We start from the raw sequence: 503 nt of genomic DNA on the forward strand, positions 1-503 counted from the left end.
CTCGACCACCTGGGTGACAGCGATCATTGCTTGCTGGCATTCACCATCCAGCGCAGGGTGTCGAGGGCCTGCAGCAAGGTGGTAGCCCTGGACTTCAAGAGGGCCAACTTCAACAAGTTGAGATTAATGGGAGAGGCGCTGGGGCTCCCAAGGGCAGGGGAGCTCAGTGACCAAGATGAGTGGTCATTCCTTAAGGAGACGATACTCCAGGCCCAAGGGGTGACCATCCCAACAAAAAGCAAGGGAGGCAGGAGTGCCCAAAAGCCCCCCTCCCTGCTGGACCCCCTTCGGGCCCCGGGGGAGGCTCACCTGGGCCTAGGGTGAGTGAGGATTTAGTTAGGGAGCTTCTGGAGGGGCTGGACATTTTTAAGTCAGCCGGCCCAGATGATCTTCACCCTAGAGTCCTGAAGGAACTGGCTGGGTTCATTGCAAGTCCCCTGGCGCGGCTTTATGAACACTCGTGGTGCTCTGGAGAGGTGCCGGAGGACTGGAAGAGGGCCAAC

This window comes from Gavialis gangeticus, unplaced genomic scaffold (genome assembly GCF_001723915.1).
Source record: "Gavialis gangeticus isolate Ggan-Ray unplaced genomic scaffold, GavGan_comp1, whole genome shotgun sequence".
NCBI lineage: Eukaryota > Metazoa > Chordata > Crocodylia > Gavialidae > Gavialis > Gavialis gangeticus.